Source organism: Bubalus bubalis, chromosome 15 (genome assembly GCF_019923935.1).
Source record: "Bubalus bubalis isolate 160015118507 breed Murrah chromosome 15, NDDB_SH_1, whole genome shotgun sequence".
NCBI lineage: Eukaryota > Metazoa > Chordata > Mammalia > Artiodactyla > Bovidae > Bubalus > Bubalus bubalis.
In genome coordinates, this window is record NC_059171.1 from 63,733,838 (window position 1) to 63,756,150 (window position 22,313).

The 22,313-nt window shown below is 37.3% G+C and overlaps 1 long non-coding RNA gene across 2 annotated transcripts in view; it reads right to left on the reverse strand.

The window, feature by feature from the left end:
• Positions 1-8,161: 8,161 nt before the first annotated feature.
• LOC112579202 overlaps positions 8,162-22,313 on the reverse strand; it is a 79,441-nt gene continuing 65,289 nt past the window's right edge. For both annotated transcript variants that reach the window (XR_006640049.1, XR_006640048.1), the window contains 2 exons: positions 10,962-11,014; positions 8,162-9,730 (listed from right to left, as the gene is read on the reverse strand). This is a non-coding gene — a long non-coding RNA (uncharacterized LOC112579202). The remainder of the gene's footprint in view (positions 9,731-10,961; positions 11,015-22,313) is intronic.

A 22,313-nucleotide genomic window follows, 5' to 3' on the forward strand; every position in this document is an offset into this window, starting at 1 on the left:
GACAAATAAAAGACTGAGGAAAAGTGAAGAAAATGGACCTTTTGTCAAAGAAAGGAACACTGTCTTGCACCTCCAAGGAAAACCTAGGGGGCAAAAGTGCTGAATCAGACATGTTACAGGAATAAAGGGGCAGATTTATTTTTAGACCCTTTCTTTACCACTCTGACTCCCAGCTTCCTGTTCATCAGCAGGTGGAGACAAATGAATCTGCTTCGATACAATACTTATGATAAAGATATTAAGCCTCTCCTGAAATTTGCTTATATTTGCACCATGACTGCTCTTCCACTAACCCACTATGGATGTTTCATTAGCACCTTGCTGGATGTGTGCATTTGTCTTTCCTTCCCCACACAGTTACCAAATGGTAGGGAGCAAGGGTTTTTTTTTTTGGTTGTTGTTGTTGTTGTTGAGTATAATTGCTTTACAATGTTGTGTTACTTTCTGCTGTTCAACAGAATGAATTAGCTATATATATATATATATATATATATATATATATATATATACATATATCCCTTCCTTCTTGAGCCTCCCTCTCACCACCACCCCCCATCACACCCCTGTAGGTCATCACTTTATTGTTGGTGTTGTTTAGTCCCTAAGTCGTGTCTAACTCTTTGTGACCCCATGGACTGTAGCCTGCCAGGCTCCTCTGTCCATGGGATTTTCCAAGCAAGAATACTGGAATGGGTTGCCATTTCCTTCTCCAGGGGATCTTCTTGACCCAGGGATCAAACCCGAGTCTCCTGCATCTCCTGCACTGGCACGTGGATGCTTTACTGCTGAGCCGCCAGGGAAGCCCAAGGTCATTACTTGTTGTTCATCTTTCAGTCACTAAGTCATGTCCAACTCTTTGCAACCCTATGGACTGCAGCACGCCAGGCTTCTCTGTCCTTCACTAAGGTCATCATTGTGTTTGTTACTCAGTCGTGTCCAACTCTTTGTGACACCATGGACTGTAGCCTGCCAACCTCCTCTCTCCATGGGATTTCCCAGGCAAGAATACTGGAGTAGGTTACCATTTATGTCTAAAATAGATAGCTAGAGGGAAGCTGCTATATAGCACAGGGAGCTCAACTGCATGCTTGATGACCTAGAAGGTAGGGTTCTTTGACACATTTGTTCAGTACAGACTCAGTCAAAGATCCTTACTGAACTGCAAAACCTTAGCTCCCTGCCTGAGTCCTTCACACTTCTGTTTCTCTTTGCTTAGTCTCCCTCTCCCCTTTCTTACTCGCATTTCTTTTAAGTAAGGAGAGTAAAGGCTCACTCAACTTTATCGACTTTTCTCCTCCTATGGTTTTCTGGTACAGAGGAAAAAAACATCAAAAGCAAAGCATATTTATGTGCAAGAGCCCAAATTGGCCCAAATTGACCCCCTAGTTTTCTGCATGCTTGCCTATTGTATTCAGGAAACAACAAACCAAATTCCTGTTTGAAAAGAGTATCATTAGACAGTTGTCAGTATTTTCTGAAAAACAATTTCCTAGGAGTGAGGTGCTTAATTAAATGTTATGCACACTTGTGGTTTAAAAGAATATTGTTATTGTTTTTCAGTCACTAAGTTGTGTCCGACTCTTTGCAACCCTAGGAACTGCAGCATGCCAGGCTTCCCTGTCCTTCACTTTCTCCCTGCATTTGCTCAAACTCATGTCCATTGAGTCAGTGATGACATCCACCCATCTTATCCTCTGTCGCCCCCTTCTCCTCTTGCCCTCAATCTTTCCCAGCATTAAAAGAATATAGCCAGATTTACCTTCCAAAACTTCTAGAAGTTTTTAGACTCATCATTGCTCTTGAGTGTGTGCATGTTGTTTTCCTAGCAGTCTCTGGGCATTGGGTGTTAACGTGATCTTACATTTTATCAATCTAAAGGGCCAAAAGTTTTGTTTTATTGTTGCCTTTTCCCCCATTCTCCTGAATATCAATTTTCCTTGCGCTAAACATTGTTCATAGTAATTTGAAGAACTACTTATATCTTAAGAGTATTAGTCACTTATTTTGTGTAGGTGTAGCAAATGTTTTTCCCAGTTGGTCATTGTCCTTTTAAATTAAGTTGCCCTTTTCCATTCTAAAGAATTTTTAGTTTGTTTGTTTCATTGTTTTATAATGTTATCTGATATTTTATTTTTCCATTATATCTTTTTGTTCTCATCTTCCTTACTAAGCTTTCCTTTACCCCTAAGGACATATACACTCATAAGTTAATTTTTCTCTTTTAATACTTTTATTTTTCTGGTGGGAACTATTGTCTTAAATTTATATTCATCTGTGGGCACACAATTGGGGTTACATTTATTTTCTTCTAATAAATAACAATTACCTCAATACCAGTTGCTGGTAAATGCATAATTTCCCCACTGACTTGTAGACTAGTTGTTCCATTTATTGAATTCAGTTCCTTGAATTAAGTGTCTATGCCTACGCTACGCTACGATAAGTCACTTCAGTCGTGTCCGACTCTGTGTGACCCCATAGACGGTAGCCTACCAGGCTCCCCCGTCAAGTGCTTTATTATTTTGAATATAGTTAGCTTTATATTGTTTCAATAAATAATAAATTACTTCACCATATTAACATTATTGTGTTTTAAGACTTTTAAGCAATTTTTATACATTTTTCTTCTACATGGACTTCAGAATCAGTTTAATAAATTCTAAAAATTACTGCAGCATTTTTTAATTTTAAGAAGCTGGAAACAATAAAGCAATGTCTATAAGTAGGAAAATAGTTGAAATATTCAGTGCTGCCAAATTATGGAATAAATTTAGATCATCCAAATTAGGGAATATGCTGTAGCTCTCAGAGAGAATGAGGTAGTGCAAGTATATACAGAAGTAAAGACATATATATATGCAGGAAAGCTGTCAAGTATAATAAAATCATTGAAATTTATATGAAATTAAATTATATTAAAAATTATATGAAATTATAAAATAAAATTTTCAATGCAGTTGTGTATTTGTAAGAAAAACAAATCAACAATCCCTGCCTGTTATTTAGTCTCTAAGTCATGTCCGACTCTTTTTTGACCCCATGGATTGTAGCCACCAAGCTCCTCTGTCCATGGGATTTCCTAGGCAAGAATACTAGAGTGGATTGCCATTTCCTTCTCCAGGAGATCTTCTCCACCCAGGGATCCAACCTATGTCTTCTGCTTGGCAGGCATCTCCTGCATTGGCAGGCAGATTCCTTACCACTGAGCCACCAACAGGTGCATATGTATTTGAATAAGCAAATAAAAATATGGAATGATACAATATTTTTGGTAATAGCTTTCAGAGATGTGGGCTTATTTCTGTGTGAACTAATAATATTATTATAGATACTTGAAAATGAAAGTGAAAGTCGGTCAGTCGTGTCCGACTCTTTGCGACCCCATGGACTATACAGTCCGTGGAATTCTCCAGGCCAGAATATTGGAGTGGGTAGCCTTTCCCTTCTCCAGGGGATCTTCCCAGCCCAGGTCTCCTGCATTGTGGGTGGATTCTTTACAGCTGAGCCACAAGGGAAGCCAAAGAATACTGGAGTGGGTAGCCTATCCCTTCTCCAGGATCTTCCTGATCCAGGAATCGAACTAGGGTCTCTGGAGTCTCCTGCATTGCAGGCGGATTTTTTACCAACTGAGCTATCAGGGAAGCCCTTGGATGCTTGAGATTCCCTTATTCATGCATTATTTCTATAATTTAAAATTTTAAATATCTGAAATTAAAAGAAAAGTAGTATTCTTGCCACATACAATAAAACAAACAAGAAAAAAAGAGTTAAACCTCCATTGACCCTTTTCTGTTGTTAAACGTTGCAGAATATATATTAGGTAGCCTCTCTTCAAGAGGTAATTTACCCACTTGTCTATGATAGCATGCAATCCACTCTATTTTTCTCTTAATTTATGTACAAATCTCAAATAACTGATAAATCCAGAGCAAAGTATCTTCAGATATCTTATAGACCAAGTTTCCTGATATAAGTGTGCCTGTTCAGTCACTTCAGTCATGTCCGACTCTTTGTGACCCCATGGCCTATAGCCCACCAGGCTCCTCTGTCTATGGGATTCTCCAGGCAAGAATACTGGAGTGGGTTGCCATTTCCTTCCCCAGGGGATCTTCCTGACCAGGGATCGAACTCATGTCCCCTGCATCTCCTACACTGGCACACAGATTCTTACATCTCCTGCATTGGCAGGTGGGTTCTTTACCACTAACGCCACCTGGGTAGACCTTCCTGATGAAGCTACCTATGTGAAATCATCTTCCTGATGGAACCACCTATAGTCAGTATTACTATCAAGTAATCAATAGTCCGAATGAAGCCCACAAGTGGCTTTTTTCCCCTGAAGGAAAATTTTATAAAGTTTAGAATAATTGACACTATATTTAGAAATCATGGTATTTTTCTTATTACTCTTGAAAAATCAGAATATCTGAGGAAATTGGATTTATTTTTTTTGCACAGTAACTAAGGGTCATACAGGAGGATTATCTGGAAATCACAAATTTTATCTGCTAGTGAAATCTAGCAATTAAACTTACCTCTTCCTCCTTCATTGTTAACAGCTGAAAAATCAATTATATCTTGTGATTGGATTCACCATAAATAAATGACCTTTGGTCTTTATAAACAACAGGCTCCAATTCTAAAAAGTACAATCATGACTCCAAGCTAAGAAACTGAAAGTTATCCGTGAGGTAAGCGCTAAGTCCCCCATGTTGCCAAACATGACCCTGTTAGAAATTTCTGTTCTTGGATGTAAACCAGGGGTCATAGGCTTATTTATCAAGAAGAAGGCCATATCAGCAAGACCTGACCTTGTAGACCACACAAGGGTGTAACTCAGACTTTACTGAAATGGGTAGCATGCCTCTTTAACAAGTGTCTTTTTAGCTAAAAGTAATATAGTGCCTGTTGGTTAAGAGCTAGGGGAATATATACTTTTAATTTGGGCAGAAATACATGGAACACATATGTGGCGAGCTAGGGAAGGATGTATGAAAGTGGAGCTCCTGGTTACACTAACTACCAAGACAAAGCACTCACTCCTCTCAGGACAGACCTTTCCCCCCCCTAACTCATTTTGATTGTGACACAGGAACTCAGAACCTAGCTCCCCCTCCTGTCTCAGTTTCTTAGCCCCTTGCCCTGCAGTCACTTAGGAGGGATCTGCTCAAGGTTCCTTTGTGGGGGATGTCCAAGCCCCTTGACTGGTCACAGTGTCCAATCAAGTTTTCTTTGAGGGCGTTGGTCACTGTCCAAACTCAGCCATCACTCCAGTCCAACTCAGGAAATATTTACACTCATTCATTCATTTATTCATCGTCATTCAGAATAGCCTAGAGCTTAAAAGTCTGGGTTCTGGATACTGACAACTAACTCTACAGTTGAATCTTGGTTGTATAATTTTATACAAGTTTTAAACATCTTTGAACTTCCTCTTACTCATCTGCAAAGACATCATGAAGCCACCGATTGCCAGGATTAAGTGGGATAATCGCTGTAAAGAACTGTGTCTGTCACTTAATAAACACTTATCCAAAGGGGTTGGAATAGGCAAATACTGAGGCCAAGACTTAATTCTCAAGACAATTCAAAAAGGAGGTCTGTAGTTTCATTGGAGACCCAGGTAGGTATGCACTAATGAGGTTTTATCACCAAATAACTTTGAGAATATTAAAGTATGCCAGATTAGATACACTTCTTTCCTCAAAACTGCTCTGAATATTTAATAAACTAATATGCAGTTACTTTCTAAAGGTAGGTAGTAGGAAGCATCTTCTCAATTTTTTTTTCATCCAAGGAATAATTTTACAAAGGAACATTCTGAAGAATTATTATTCCTATGAACAATAGTTTGGTAAATGATTATCTGCTGGATATGACATTTTTCTATAGTTTGATGAAGAAAAAAAAATCCAGGCTAGGGCTAGAGTTTTAGTTTCCCAAAACTCATTTATAATTTGCTTTGGGTAATTTAGCATCTTAAATAATAATCATAATAATAGTAATAACAAAAATAATATGAGAACTAAATATATAGCACTTATATTCCAGACTTTGTGCCAAGTACTTTACACATAGTAATACTTTTAGGTATTTAGAAATATTTCATCTGCCTAAAAAGAGGCTGTACCATAGAATGTCAAAGATGGAATTCCATCAAGTTTAACATGACTTTTTTCTGAAGTTTGTAATGCTCTATAAATGATAGGGTTAAGACTAAGATTCTTATGGGATTCTCTGGTGGCTAAGACCAGTAAAGAACTTGCCTGCTGTGCCAGAGACCTGGGTTCAGTCCCTCGGTTGGGAAGATCCCCTGGAAAGGAAATGGAAACCCCCTCTAGTGTTCTTGGAATGTCAACCCACTCTAGTATTCTTGCCTGGAGAATTTTATGGACGGAAGGGCCTGGTGGGCTGCGGTCCATGGGGTTGCAAAGAGTTGGACATGCCTGAGCAACTAACATACAGGCACACACATGAGGACTAAGTTTCATGTCTGTTGGCCCCTTGCACCCCAGTCTCTGAATCTTTGACACCACCTGGTGTTTTTCCCAGAGATCTAAGTATTTAAAGTAGTTCAGAGCGGTCACTTCACTCAACTACACTTTTCTACCATTATGAGGTCTTTTAAAATTCTACACTATAACTTATTATTTTTCCAACATTAATGATTTGAAATAAGTCCTACAAATAGCATTCAGCTGTTCAAAATTTTCCTCTACTGAAAATGTTCACCCAAAGAATGTGATTTAAGACTGTGACCTTACAAATGTTGCATTTTCTTATCTCAAATCAAAAGGGAAATGACGAGCAAAGAGGCTTTACAAATATTTTTTGTTTCCTCCTAGTATTCTTTTGAACTCTTGACTCCAGGCTCTTTGAGAAAGAAGCATGATGGTGGATATGACGGTTCTCTAATGGGACCAAGTGGTGGGACAAGATTTCTTACCTTTCCAGCTCTGTTCTGTGGGGCACCAGCAAGGTGAGATGTGATTTTTAATCTCTGGGCCTCCTGCGATCTTGGCCTTTCTGTGTCAACTGTCAACAAGGGTGCTAACGACTGCTAACTGTTACGGGAAAAAACAGGAGTCCAGGCAGAACCGAGCTGAGCTAACTGCTTCATTTCGCTGGAAGCATTAAATCACTTTCTGCGGCCAGCAGCTTTCATCTAACCTCAGCGTAAGCCGGGTTGAACCAGTGACCCACGAGGCAGAGTTACCAAGCATCACATTACCAAGCCAGGAGGTCTGGGATCACACAGCCTGGTTTACATCTCTCAGGCTGTGCCCCACTAATGACACCACCCGCACTGAGCTGGGTTTTTCCTCTGGTCTGTGAGCTTAGTGTCACCTTTCGCTGTTTCGTCCTTTTAAAGGGTGAGATCTGCCACTGGAAACTATGATGGTTCATTGGATGAGCCGCACTGTATTATATTGTCGCATTTAGAAACTACTATCTTCTTTCCACCCTTTGTCTTATACTAAGTTGCTTACATGATTTAGAGAGGTAGACAGATACATTTTGTGGAGAAGCTTAAAAGCCTCTTAGTTTGACTACCAGCAAAAATTCTCTAGGAACTATTACTTTGAAGTGTTTATATTCAAAAAGTGTCAGTACTGTCACGAGGACCACTCACTTTTTTTTATGAATTCCAGTGAATTCATACTATATCATTTGAAAGAGTGTGACATAAACTAAAGGTTTCCTCATACAGCCTAAATATTTAGGGACAATTTTCCAGAGAATTCTTTTTGAATACTCATGACCCTTGGCAGCGGTATGGGTAAATGTTTAACAACTGACTATGTGAGGGAATACATGCACTGATTTGTAGCCTTCGCCTATCTCTAAGGTGGCCTATTGATAATCATTAAAAGCAGGGTTAGGACCAGGTGTACAGAACAACATTACATAGTGCTCCCACCATATGGATGCAATGGATGCATAATCTCAAGAGCCTTGGTAACAGTAAATATAATAAAATAATTTGGAAATGTAGTAAAATAATATGTACAGTAAATTATATACTATTAGCAGGGGTAATATTGTTAATGGTATTAGTATTATTTATTAATTTTATTATTAATGTTATTACCACTAATATTATTAGTATTAAAGCTAAAATGAGTCACAAAGGTACAAAAGGATTTACCTTTATTTTTAATATAATTAATTTGATTACAGATTTCTAAAATTTAATTCTTAATACTGACTATGTTTGGTCACCTGTTTACAAATTTCCTGACATTTTAACAGTTGGTTTTTGCAAATTGGTGTGCGGTGGCTCCAGCCACCCCTGGTGAAGAAATGGATATGGAAAGGGCATTGGGGTGGAAGGCGGTTGATCTAGGAAGTGCACGGCAGTTAAGGATGAAGTTTCAGAAGCTAGACTGCCTAATCCTCTGCTGCCCCTTCTCCTTTCGCCTTCAGTCTTTCCCAGCAGCAGGGTCTCTTCCAATGAGTTGGCTCTTGGCATCAGGTGGCCAAGGTGTTGGAGCTTCAACTTCAATATCAGTCCTTCCAATGAGTATTCAGGGTTAATACCTATCACATAGAGTGTTGAGAATATAAATACTATAACACATTCAACATGGTGTCTGTAACAATGTAGGCATGCAATAAATGGTAGCTAGTAATAATAATATTCTCATAACCTATGGACTACATTCTATTATTATTACAATTAAAAAATTAGTAATAATACTTGTAATAATAATAATAGAGTGTAGTCTATAGCTTGTGAAAATAAATTTACACTTTTCAAAATATGCTTACCATATTGCTCAGTGCATTACATATGGTAATTAATGAAAGCTATTATTCTTACATAATAGAAATAGGTGATAGGTATTTGCCATTGATATTTAGCATTTACTATCAATTCACTGTTGAGAATGGTTTGGTGGGTCAGGGTGGAGATCAGAGAACAATTGAGAATACAGAGCTCCAAAGTGTTTTTTGGAAAGAACTGCTATTGTGTTTTCATCTCAGGTGGAAGAAAGCGAAAATCTTTTCTTAAGGGGGAGGTCCAGCAGGGTTCCTGCAGCTGGAATAGGTTAGACCTTGCAAACACTGGGTTATGAGGTGTTACTATTGTGAGAAAGAGGTGTTAGACTAGCACTGGCATGAGATGGCAATGGTCGCAATTATTCTCTCGAGTCTAATGGAATTGAATTGGGACAATCAGATCTTTGGGGGCAATCTGTTGAAAGCTGTGGGGGTTTGGTTGCTGTCATTTGTTTACTTGCCAATCCCATGTCTCTTGCTATCTTAAAACACATTTTGCTTCTTCTGTGAGACATCAGTGTATACTGTTAACTGTAACTGCGTCCAAAACATTATCAAATTATTAATGATCCCATTTGTCATGTCTTTGTGTTTATCCATTGCACTTACAATGAATCAGTTTAATAATTTCTTAAAATATCATCCCCAAGTCAGTCCATATGGTCTTCTGATCTCATACTCAGTAATAAACACAGAGACATATGGTTAAAAAATAAAGTATCTCAGGATGCTCCAGTCGATTATTCTGTTGCCCCTCAAAGGAACAGACTGAGCAGGTCCAAAAGGCCAGATAGGAAATCAAAGTGATCTCATCCTCTCTCTTGGCATCAGCTGCCACCTCCTTGGGCAATAATTACTTAATGAACTCAGGCTTCCCCCTTCAGTGGCTCCAGAAAACACAGGGCTAGATTTTCAGGACGAATTCAGCATTCATGCCAGCTCATACCTGAGAACAGAGAAGTTTAGTTGATGTGGTTCTATTGAATAATGTCAAGAAATTTGATTTTGGGTGAAGCATTTTTCTGGACCATCTGAGGCTGAGCTCAAACACAGAGTGGACTTCTCAATGAAGTTAGACAATCTGATTACGGTCATCAAAATATAAGGAAGGCCCAAAAGATAAATAAAATGACCATATAAAGGACATATCTGTGTGCATATGCAACTAGACACTGAGGAATATGAATATGTGTGTGTCTGGGTATGGATGTGCTGAACACCATCAAATTTCAGCAGTCTTATTAATCAAAAATGCCAACTAGAATAATAAGGACATTCCATTGTGCTCATTAAACTTGAAAGGTAAAGTAAATAATGCTGATGTCCTTAAAATTATAGTGAAAGGATCATTCTTAAATAATGCACACAAGAAAGGCAACTTTTGCCATCTTTTTAAATGTTATTTAGAAATAGGAATCAAACAAAAGTCAAACAGGCAAAAAAAATCAAACAGGCCTCAAAATATATGCAATAAATGTTATTGCATATAGTAATTTAGCTTTGACTCTGTGCTTGGAAAATATGAAGATAATATGACTGCAAAATTTATAGTATTGAAAACAATGAAAACTACATAAAATCCAACATTAGCAATAAAAATAATGTTTTTATGATATTTTTGATATGTAAATTACTCTGGGTAAAATTGTAAGAGTGAAAACTCTATAGGGAACTTCTTGACCTTAGCTATATTAAAACATGAAGGAAATATCCAAGAATGAAGTTATTTATTGCCAATGACATTATGAGTCATTTTCTTTTGGGTATTTCTTTAATATTCTGCATAAATTATATGGTCAGAAAAATGAAAGTAATTTTTAAAAAGGGATACTGAATGCTCATTTGTAACACCATCATGAAATGCGTGTTGAGAGACACTATAGAGAAAACCAAGTATATAAGGGGATAGAAAATATTCGAGTAAATCGAGTTGACTTTTTCCAGAGTCAAAGTAACTCCTTTTTTTCTCATTAATTGCAAAATTACTTTAAAAAAAAAAGTAATTTCACTTTCAAATATCCAGAGATCTCAGTTTGAGGTACATGGAGTCAAAGCAGGGGAAAAAAAAAGAAGAAAAGATGTCATTTTTAAGGAGGGTGGTTTCAAATGGGTTTGGCTCACTTGAAAATGTGTCTTTGAAATGTGTTTAGAATTTCAAGACAAGGAAGAACTGTCACCTCATATTGCTTGTGAATCACTTCACATCTGGTCCTTCTGCCCTGGGATAAGACTGGAGCAGGGAAAGGAAGACATTAAAGATCATGAACATTGCGTTGCAATCAGATCTCAGATTTCTTTTTCTTTTCCTTACTTACCATATTAAAAAAAACACACACACACATAAATCATTTTTTTTCATTCGTGGGAACTGAGCAGCATCACATTACTCTGCAGTTCTTGTTCAGTCAGTCCCCCAAGGAAGTAACATTAAGTTGGGGGTAGTATGATGAACATGGTTAAAAAAAAAAAGACTCAATTAACCAGCTTCATCTCAGTTTCTTTGAAGGTTCCCCCTGCTTATTTGAGCGCTAAAATCAAGAACTGAGTGCCTTCTTACAACTGAAACATCACGATTTAGACCAGCTAACCTTTAAAAATAAAGAAATAAAGTCAAGGCTCAGAACAGAAGTTTTATATCAACAGATATTATTGGCTTTGTTAAAGTTTAGTTTTGTTTTTAATTCTCATGATTTTATTTTGGAGTGGTAGTCTTTTTCTTTTTCTTACGGCATAGGCAACATTTAAAATACTTTTCTGTCTGGGCTGGAAATGTCCAGTACAACTCAGGGACAGGGAAAGGGCAAGTCCAGTGAGATGGAGGCCATGAAGAAGGATTTTTCTTTTCTTTTTTTAACAATCGTGTCTTCTTTTTTCCCTTCCTACTGTGTGGTGTCTTTCATACATTCAGTACATCTTTGCTCAGCTTTGTAGCTACTCATTTTGAAATAATTGTTTCCTTGGGACTTTTGAGATGAAAGAACATAGCTTGTCTTTCTGAAAAAATAAACAATGTGACTTTTCTAGTTGTCATCTTTACTCCCCTTCCTTCCTCTTTTTCTTTCTTTTTTTCAGTCACCTATTAACAATCTCCTATTATATTTTTATCAAAGAGCTAGATGCTGGAAATGTAAGAGGAAACAGGATAAGGTCTTAAGCCTTAAAGAGTTTAGAGTGAGCTAGAGGTCACAGAAAAGCAAGGAGACATTTACCAAAGAGTGTGATCATTGCCATCTTTAGTAGGGGGAAATCCAGTGGCTGTAAAAGCATCCAGTGTGGACATTTAACTCAGACTTGGGAATAGAGAGAAACGGTCATATTTGCTATCATTCAAATTGTTGAATTGATGGGACTTGGGTTTGGAAGAGAAAGAGAAATGAGGCATTAAGGATGCCTCCTAACATTCAGAGAGTAAAGAGAGAGAGAAGGAAATGACATGCCCATATTATAATTTTGCATGCATGTTAAGTCACTTTAATAGTGTCCAACTCTTTGTGACCCTATAGACTGTGGCCCACCAGGCTCTTCTGTCCATGAGATTTTCCAGGCAAGAATACTGGAGTGGGTTGCCAGGCCCTCCTCCAGGGGATCTTCCCAAACCAGGGATTGAACCCTGATCTCTTAAGTCTCCAGGTTTTTACCACTAGTGCCACCTGGGAATTAGTATAAAGAATGAGTTGGAGAAAGATAAGATTGAATACAGAAAGTCCAGTTGGGATTCCTTTATATTAATCCAAGCAAAAGATAATTGTGGTCTGAACAATAGGGGTAGTATTAATCATGAATAGATTTTAAAAGTATTTAAAAAGTGGAACATGAGAACTTGGCAACTAACTAGTTGTAGGTGTTGGGGAAAGAAGAAAGAGTCAGTAATGAAGACTTATAAGGGTTATGGCTTAAGAAACTGAAACACTGATGGATCAATTCATTAAAATTCGGAGCACAGATGACAATGCAGTTTGTGGAGGATAAGAATATGAGTTCAGTTTTAGAAATATTGAGCATAAGATTTTGATCAGATATCTAAGCAGAGATATATAATATGAAAGTGAATATAAAGGCTTGATATTCAGAAGTCTATCTGGACTATAAAAATTTGTTCAGCAACCTAGATGTGATTGAAGTCAAAAGAACATCTGAAATCCCTCAAGGAAAATATAGAAATTGAGAAGATGTATTAGGACAGAGTTCTAAGAAATACCAAGGAGAAAGTTCATTTCAAGGAGATATTAGTGTCCAAGGGGCTATTGATGACTGTCAGAATCAGTTTCAGTAGTGTAGCAGAACCCAGATGGCAAGATGCTGAGAACCAAGGAGCTCAATAAGCTGTAGATATCTTCATCAGATGATTCGGGTATATTTTGTGGACAGATATAATTGTAATAAGCTGAATTCTCTGAGTTGTTTTGGAACAGGTTAGCAAATGCCATTTGTACTTAACAGCAAAAATATTTCTCTTTTCAATTTTTCAATAACAGATTGTTAAAATTACATCATTTTAGTTCTTTTAATATTTCTGATGATACAACCTGGTGAGGGTAACAGACTAGTTAATTAAGAACTTTACTATGCTTTTTAGTGTGGGCATTTGCTAAACTTCATGTTGTATAAAATCATTTGTTTTGATTGGCCTCTGAATAGGAAAGAAAGGAAAATAAATGAGTATTTATTTCTATTGAGGATGAGATAAGTGGTGTTCTCTAACACAAAATGAAATACTTAATTATCAAGTGCAATGAACAATGTGGAGTTTTCTCTAACAGTAAAATATTCAGAGATTGATAAAGATTAGTAAACAAGACAATACAAATAGATTCCCATAAATCTTCAGGAATGCAGTGCTTCTCAAAGAAGAAAAAAAATCAGTGGTTATTTTTCCTTCTTCAAATAATAAATATTAATACATAATGGCTGAAGTAAATTACAGTATTTAGTTTTCCAAAGATGACGTGGGAATATACCGTTAAGTGGAGAGTGTGACCAGCTGTTTCCTCAGGATAGAAAAGTCCCAAAAGTAATTTTAAAATGCTTCTACTTTTACACAGAAAGATTTTGGAGGCAAGCTCATTTTATGATTACTTTTGAAATTTCATGGATATTGAAATTGTTCCAATTTTGACTGTCAGATTTCAAAGAGGAATATTTACTTTCTTTATTGAATTTAAAGTTTGCTATTCTTCAGGATATCAATTCTTGATCCACAAAAGGAAGAGAGTTCCCTTTTCTTTGCTTATATGATGGATTTTGTCCAAAAATCTCAAAATATTAATACTGTGTACAAGTTAACTCACAGTTCAGTCCTTCTAATATTTTGAATGAGGATTAATGAGACTCCTATTCCACATATGGTAACATGGAGTTTCTGGAAATCTTGGATGAAGTGAATGAGACATGACATAGCTGCCAGCAAGTTTGCAGATGAGCCAAAAATAGCAAACACCATTTCTACTTTACTGTTTTAACCACCAGGCCCACGCAAAAATTCATAGATATTTAAATAATTAAAACTACAGACTAAAATACGGTCTAGAAGGACATTTTTGACTCCAAGTCGGCCTGTGTGTGAACCTGAAAAAATCTCCCTGATGGTCTCAATGGTCTCATTTCCCCATCTGAGGTGAACTGATTTTTAAGAGTCCTTCTCAATCTGCTATTTTAATTCTCTGTAGAGCTTACTCTGGAAAGGGGGCCTTGCCTGAAAATAAGAATCGTTTAAAATATTTATGGAACTAGTGAGGCAGGATGGTGCTGTGGGTTTCTTCATGCTTCTCCTTAGCAATATTGACTGAATTCTGCCTCTTTTCCAGTAGCCCTCAAAACTAGCTCTTATTCCTTTAAAATTGCTATTTCCTTAACTCCTTTCCAACAAAGTCAGTTACAAGTAAAGCCAGTTATGTTACTCCTTGCTGGAATCCATCTTGGCTGAGCTATTCATTCACTGCCACCAAGACCCTGAGTTGGGTCAGTTGGCCAGAGACAACCCAGAAACTAACCATCTCCATAAAACCTGAGATTGCAAGCCATGTTCTTCTGGCTTCTTCTGGGTTCCTTTACTGTCCTGCTCTTTGCCTGGGCACCCCTCCCCATAATGTCTCTTGCTTTGTCAGGAAAAAATTAAGTCAGTTATATTATTCTCTATATCACTACATGATTAACTTCATTCTTTTATCTTTTCTGCAGGAATAAAAATCATAGGTAAATGAAAGCAGAGTGGTGAAGAAGGCAGGTTCTAGAAACATACTAACTAGGAATAAAACACAGCTTGGGAATTTATTTGGCGTGTGACTTTGGATATAATAGATATCCTGGCTCTGCCCTCTCCTTTTTTTTTTTTAAATCTTATTTTTTCTTTCTTTTTGATAGACACATACCTAAACTCCATTCTAAGCCAGCCTTTGTATCACTGACTGGAAACCTACAATCTACTTTTGCCAGAATCCGTTGCCACTAAACCATTTAATATCACAGTAATCCAAGTCTATGCCCCAACCAGCAATAATGAAGAAGCTGAAATTGAACGGTTCTATGAAGACCTACAAGACCTTTTAGAACTAACACCCAAAAAAGATATCCTTTTCATTATAGGGGACTGGAATGCAAAAGTAGGAAGTCAAGAAACACCTGGGGTAACAGGCAAATTTGGCCTTGGAATACGGAATGAAGCAGGGCAAAGGCTAATAGAGTTTTGCCAAGAGAATGCGCTGGTCATAGCAAACACCCTCTTTGAACAACACAAGAGAAGACTCTACACATGGACATCACCAGATAGTCAACACCAAAATCAGATTGATTATATTCTTTGCAGCCAAAGATGGAGAAGCTCTATACAGTCAGCAAAAACAAGACAGGGAGCTGACTGTGGCTCAGATCATGAGCTTCTTACTGCCAAATTCAGACTTAAATTGAAGAAAGTGGGGAAAACCACTAGACCATTCAGGTATGACCTAAATAAAATCCCTTATGATTATACAGTGGAAGTGAGAAATAGATTTAAGGGACTAGATCTGATAGATAGAGTGCTTGATGAACTATGGACGGAGGTAGGTGACATTGTACAGGAGACAGGGATCAAGACCATCCCCATGGAAAAGAAATGCAAAAAAGCAAAATGGCTGTCTGGGGAGGCCTTAGAAATAGCTGTGAAAAGAAGAGAAGTGAAAAGCAAAAGAGAAAAGGAAAGATATAAGCATCTGAATGCAGAGTTCCAAAGAATAGCAAGAAGAGATAAGAAAGCCTTCCTCAGCAATCAATGCAAAGAAATAGAGGAAAATAACAGAATGGGAAAGACTAGAGATCTCTTCAAGAAAATTAGAGATACCAAGGGAACATTTCATGCAAAGATGGGCTCGATAAAGGACAGAAATGGTATGGACCTAACAGAAACAGAAGATATTAAGAAGAGGTGGCAAGAATACACAGAAGAACTGTACAAAAAAGATCTTCATGACCCAGATAATCCCGATGGTGTGATCACTGACCTAGAGCCAGACATCCTGGAATGTGAAGTCAAGTGGGCCTTAGAAAGCATCACTACGAACAAAGCTAGTGGAGGTGATAGAATTCCAGTTGAGCTATTTCAAATCCTGGAAGATGATGCTGTGAAAGTGCTATATTCAATATGCCAGCAAATTTGGAAAACTCAGCAGTGGCCACAGGACTGGAAAGGGTCAGTTTTCATTCCAACCCCAAAGAAAGGCAATGCCAAAGAATGCTCAAACTACTGCACAATTGCACTCATCTCACACGCTAGTGAAGTAATGCTCAACATTCTTCAAGCCAGACTTCAGCAATATGTGAACCGTGAACTTCCAGATGTTCAAGCTGGTTTTAGAAGAGGCAGAGGAACGAGAGATCAAATTGCCAACATCTGCTGGATCATAGAAAAAGCAAGCGAGTTCCATAAAAACATCTATTTCTGCTTTATTGACTATGCCAAAGCCTTTGACTGTGTGGATCACAATAAACTGTGGAAAATTCTGAAAGAGATGGGAATACCAGACCACCTGACCTGCCTCTTGAGAAACCTATATGCAGGTCAGGAAGCAACAGTTAGAACTGGACATGGAACAACAGACTGGTTCCAAATAGGAAAAGGAGTACATCAAGGCTGTATATTGTCACCCTGCTTGTTTAACTTATATGCAGAGTACATCATGAGAAACACTGGGCTGGAAGAAGCACAAGCTGGAATCAAGATTGCCGGGAGAAATATCAATAACCTCAGATATGCAGGTGACACCGCCCTTATGGCAGAAAGTGTAGAGGAACTAAAGAGCCTCTTGATGAAAGTGAAGAGGAGAGTGAAAAAGTTGGCTTAAAGCTCAACATTCAGAAAACTGAGATCATGGCATCTGGTCCCATCACTTCATGGGAAATAGATGGGGAAACAGTGGAAACAGTGACAAACTTTATTTTGGGGGGTTCCAAAATCACTGCAGATGGTGATTGCAGCCATGAAATTAAAAGACGCTTACTCCTTGGAAGGCAAGTTATGACCAACTTAGACAGCATATTCAAAAGCAGAGACATTACTTTGCCAACAAAGGTCTGTCTAGTCAAGGCTATGTTTTTTTCCAGTGGTCATGTATGGCTGTGAGAATTGGACTGTGAAGAAAGCTGAGTGCTGAAGAATTGATGCTTTTGAACTGTGGTGTTGGAGAAGACTCTTGAGAGTCCCTTGGACTGCAAGGAGATCCAACCAGTCCATTCTAAAGGAGATCAGTCCTGGGTATTCTTTGGAAGGACTGATGCTGAAGCTGAAACTCCAATACATTGGCCACCTCATAGGAAGAGTTGACTCCTTGGAAAAGACTCTGATGCTGGGAGTGATTGGGCGCAGGAGAAGAAGGGAACGACGGAAGATGGCTTGGATGGATGGCTCACTGACTTGATGGACATGAGTTTGAGTGAACTCCAGGACCTGTTGGTGGACAGGGAGGACTGTCGTGCTGCAATTCATGGGGTCGCAAAGAGTTGAACTAGACTGAGAGACTGAACTGAACTGAACTGATTGCCTTTAATCTTCTCATTTAAATTCCTTTAATGAGATATATTTGCATGAGGATTTAGAGGCAGAAAATGAATAGAAAGTAATGAAGCTCCTTCTCCAGGTACAGACAGATGCATGAGCTTTGGTTGTAGACCAATTTGAGGTTTTGCCAGTGGCTTTAGTGAGTTCCCTTGAGAATTACCATCTTGGTGTCATAGGTAACTGATATCATTGGCTGTGGTTTCCAGCAATGTGTTTAATACCTTAGTTTTTAAAAAGAAAACAGTAGTTTCACTTAATTTTGCTTCATCATATTTTCAACAGCTTTGTAAGCACCTAAATCCCTGAATTCAATGCCTTCCAACTTGAGTGCTTTTGTTGTCCTAACTAGTCCCTGGTTTATATATATATTTTTATTCTCCTGCTTATTGAATTGTATCTCAGACTACTAAGTAAGGAAGGGAGGAAATAAAATAATAGTAATAGTAATAACTGTTAACATTTAGATCTGTATCCAAATGTCTTCTTTTTAGTGAGGACTTCCTAACTACTTTATCTAAAATTTCAACTGTTTTTCCATTTCCCCAGTCTTTGAAAATATACCTAGCATTTTTCACTGTTTTGCATAATAGATATTTTAATTGTTGATCGTATTTCTTTCTTGGAATTTATTAATAAACTCATGAAGATGAATAATTTTTATCATTTATTTCACTGGTGAATCATTAGTTCTTCAGTGTTTGGTTTGTAGTTCATGTGAGCATGCTCAGTTGCTGAGTCTCATCCAACTATTAGTGAGTGAACTGTAGACTGCTAGGTTCCTCTGTCCATGGGATTTCCAAGGCAAGAATAGTGGAGTGGGTTGCCATGTCCTTCTCCAGGGGATCTTCCTGACCCAGAGATCAAACCCATGCCTCCTGCATTGACATGTGAGTTCTTTACCACTCAGCCACCAGGGCAGTTCTTGGTTTGTAGTAGGTACTCAATAAGTATTTAATTAATGAATGAATGGAGTACTTACTAGGTACCAGATTTTATTCTACATGGCATATGTATGTCATCTTATTTAATTCTTATAAAAAATTAAAACTTCTTGAATGACTATTACTATTATGCCCAATTTACAAGAGCAAAGTCTTAGACATAAAAGTGGTGGAGCAAAGCTTTGTACTCAGGGCATTTGTTATGATATCATACAGAACATCTACTCTTTCTCTGATATAGAACTAGGCACTTGAAATTGTCTTGAAATCTCATAAGGATACCATCATGTATGTATATTTACTCCATTTATAAAATGAGATAGTTGAGCTTTAGAGAAATTAAGGAATTTTTACAAGTTGATACAGCAGCTTACTGTCATAGCTCAAATCCTCACCCAGCTCTGTCTGCCACTAAAATCCCAGGACTGTACATTTTACCAAACTAGGGAATGTTTTCAAAGATCATCACATGCTTCGCTCTCAGATTTGGATAAAACATATAAAGAAAAGTTACAGATAACTGCCCATGAGAAAAAACAGAGCAATAGGTTTAAATCTGCATATGCTTTTATTAGCACAGACACATTTTACTACAAGGGGGGTCTTCTTGTCATATGTTAATACTATCTCGGTTATAGCATATCATTTTCATTAAGCAATAACTGTTTCCAGGGTGTGAGACCATTTAGCTTATAATAGGACACAGTGTAAATACCATGCCCCCAATTCCAAAGCTCAGCAAAACAAAACAGCTGCCGAACACGAGGCATTTTTATAGGATGAATGAACAGCTCAGATTGTTAGAGAAAGGCCAATTTTATGAAACCGCAGTGCAAAGAGCAAGTTGGGCCCTACTTATTCTTATTTCTGTCATTAGGAAAAAAAAAAAAAAAAGGAAGAAAAAGAATAAAAAGCATAGGATGTAGACAGTAGGATCTCTTAGAATATCTCTGGTTATGAATGTTTCTTTAGAAGATACCCGGCCCTTCATTCAGTAATCATGTAAGAGGGAGAGTTTAGCCAAGAGGAGGGATAAGATGCTTGAAATAGGCACTGTATATTTCCACTAGGGTGTGGAAGAAGTTTATTAGGCACAGGATAACTACAAATAGAAGTTCTTCATTGACTGCAGTCACCATTTGCATGGGAGAGGAGGATATGATTCAGGAATGAGCTGTCTATTCTCTCCACTGTCCCATCCCCTCCCAAATAATGCCCAGGTTTTCACATTCTAGCCTCTAGAATATGCTAACTGGGAACTTGTGTGTAAGAAAATGATTTTTCTTCTTTATTAAAAGTACTGATACCTCATTGATCACTACTGCAGCCCTAATCAAATGCAGCAAGCTTTTAGACCATCTTGTGTGGTGTTTACTTCTGCCATAATCATGTTTTCAGCGTGACAATTATTTCATCAGTAGGGATAAAAGCATGTCAGTATATAAGAAAACATTTTTTCTCTATATAATAATCCTGTTGTTGAATGTGGTCAGTCTTTGAGGGTTTTTACTTAATGGAAAACTGGAGTCTTTAGGAATAAGTGTAATATAGCATCCAGATATGTAGAAAGAATCTTAGACTGAGAATCATAAGACCTAAATCCTGACCTTGACTGTTCCACTAATTAAGAGTGTAACCTCAGATAATTCATTTAATGTTCAGTCCTCAGAATCTTCTTTTATAAAAGATAAAGTCTTTAAGTCCTAAAAGTGTATTATTTTATTTCATCACAAACTGAGGGGGAAAAAAAGGACATAGTAAAAAAAAACCAAAAAAACAATTCAATGTTAGACAAATCAAAAAGTTTGTTTAACAAGTCAGAGTTTTATGTAAATCACCAGAACAATTTCTTTTTTTCATTCATGTCAGATCAAGGATGGCCAAATAAAGCCCAAAGGTAGAATAGTTTATAAAACTGAGTAAATAAGAATAATAATACCTGAGCTTAATTATGAAAAGTTTTGTAAAATCAGATGAGTCTAGGGCTTTGTAGGTTGATGTCTTTTATTGTTTATAACAAGAAACAGGATCCATGATGCAGTGCTTCTGTATTTATCTATAGGAATTGAGAACTAGGATCTTTATTTGTTCTTACAAAGGATTAGCCATTATAATCATGAGATAAAATTTAACAGCATAGAGCAAAGTCATATGCTCTATTTCTCACTGAAACAGACTATAAATTAGGGCAGATTTTTGGGTTCCTGGAATTATTTTAAATTTTTAAAAATTGGTAAAGTCATTCAGATGAATTGTATTTATAAGAGACAATGGTTTGGTAAAATCAACTGTATAATGGACTTGAGAAGCAAAAGATATATCTACTCAAAGGTGAATAGTAACTTGTCTGCTTCTGAACTGTTTCTGCTGCTTCTCACAGGCATAGTGAGTTTGAGTTCAAATATCTTAAAGAATATTAAGAATAGATGGCAATTAAGGCAAACACCATATGTACTATGCTTTTTGTAAACTGGCCTTTTTGAATTTGTCAAATAGCTTGGAACAATTAGGTGGTGTGTAAAGCTAAAATACCTTCTCATGCTTTGGCATTAAGGACCTTCCATGGTTCCCAATTGGAGGTAATCACAGGGTGTGTTTGCACAGTTCAGACTTGGGTATAATACTTTCTTCAGAGGGAAATTTTGAGTGGTTTCCCAGGTTTTTTTAATCACTAAAATATGTTGTTTTTTTTTTTTTTACTTGATGCATATTAACTTGTGTCATTGTGCTACAATTAAATGTGTACAGCTTGGCAATTATTTTTTTCTCTTTGAAAACATTTCTGTTTGTTTATTCTTTCTCTGTGGCTCAGAGGAAATCCAATCCATGTTGGAATAAGGCTTTTTAAGACATGGAGATAATTTGGTGGTGAGATGGATTCCACATTATTCCCATGACCTTTCCCACTTCCACCTCCTTTCTTGTACATTCATTTCATCACAGAGGTGGAAATTAAAACAATACAGTTATGTGTTGGAGATCTAAAATAAAACCTAAGTACGCTTGTGAATTTAAATTGGCAACATGAACATGTGCTGATGAAGGGATGCTCGAAATTACCAGCATCACACAATTATACAAAAATACTATAATCCTTGTAAAGTAGTAAATCACAATCTCTGTTTAGGAATGTATTTTTAAATAATTTGAGATAAACTCAACATGAAATCTAGAAAGAAATGCTATTGGAGTGACTCAAAGAGCTCTATAACTTTACTTGCATTTGTCTTGTTTTATATGGTAAGAATAGCTTTGCTTACACCAAAATATGCCTGAAGGCTAACTTCAGGAAGTAGTAACTGAGTCAGAGTATGGTGTGTTCTTAGTCTCTGCCGTTTTATGGAGGAACACAGGGGATCGTGGGAGAGAGACTCTCCTAATAGAGACTCTTAAGTTGGTAGATTAGCCAACATATTTATTTGATTTTTTTGTTCATGTTCTATCTTTTAATTTTAATCAATATAATGAACTTACCATCTACAACATCTAAATTACTTGTGGATATATAACCACAGGCTGCCATCTTTCTGGGTTGAGGTCACCCGAGGAAGGGGGAACAA